A 1,115-nucleotide genomic window follows, 5' to 3' on the forward strand; every position below is an offset into this window, starting at 1 on the left:
TGAAGGGAGGCAACACACACCTGCATTAACTTGTATGTGCCAGTTTCCCCCTCCAACCTAAGGAGAAAAAGAATTTGAGATACCTTTCGCAGCACGCTTAGATACCGCATTCGTCTCCGATCTTTGTATGGAGCTTTTGGAAGACATTGTAAAAAAGTAAATGAAGGGAAAAAACATTCCCCAGTGCGATGGTTTAAAAAAGGGCAAGGATCCCCCTCTCTCTTGCTATGCCACCCTGTAATGTTTTCCTTTTGAGATTCTCATTTTTAACTGAAACTGAAAATTAAAATTTTCTAGGTAGCACAAATCAATTACAGTCTGCACGTGTAAGAAGTTTCATTGCAATAGGGGTTTTCACTGCTATTCTGTCTGAGAAAATTGAAATGCAAACATCTGCAGAGAAGCTGATTTGGCCTATATCTTCTTCAGTATAAAGAAATATTAAAATTTAAAACTCCCAATATTTTTCTTGAAAAAAATGTTATTCTTGCCACAGAGCAATAATGATGACTCCTGCCACGAAGTCCATCTCCAGGTTAAGCATTTTACTGTGTATAAACTGTGCTGATTTGACCCATTCACAGATCAGAAACTGTTCTGCAGCTGAATATCACATACAGTTAATACAGTATTTTGGGGGGGAATGCTGGAATTTTACATTACAGAAATTTGTTAATAAAACTTTGAAGATTAACATGATATGGTCAGGAAATATAACACTAATGGTAAGCAATCAAAAAACCAAACCCAAATACTTTGTTCAACTATAAATACAAGAATGCAGCAGGTAACTGAACTGAGAAAAATATTTTAATTACAGACCCTTTAGACTGTTTAAATTCTGTATTTTAAGCAGAAACTACTAGATATTCAGACCATATCTATAGTTTGTAACATAAAATCCTAAATGATTCTTAGTTAACCAAGTTACTAACAGGACTTACTCTTCCGACTTTGGCTTTCTCTCCAGAAAATCCATTTCAGATATTTTGGAATTGGACCAGATGTAAGCATGAACGAACTGAATAAAGTCTAAAACCCGATGGCTGCTAAACATTTATGTAACCTTAAACCAAATTCCTGCCTATTTTCATTTGTATTCAACAGGTAGGGAA

This window comes from Egretta garzetta, unplaced genomic scaffold, assembly GCF_000687185.1.
Source record: "Egretta garzetta isolate BGI_Z169 unplaced genomic scaffold, ASM68718v1 scaffold142, whole genome shotgun sequence".
Lineage (NCBI taxonomy): Eukaryota > Metazoa > Chordata > Aves > Pelecaniformes > Ardeidae > Egretta > Egretta garzetta.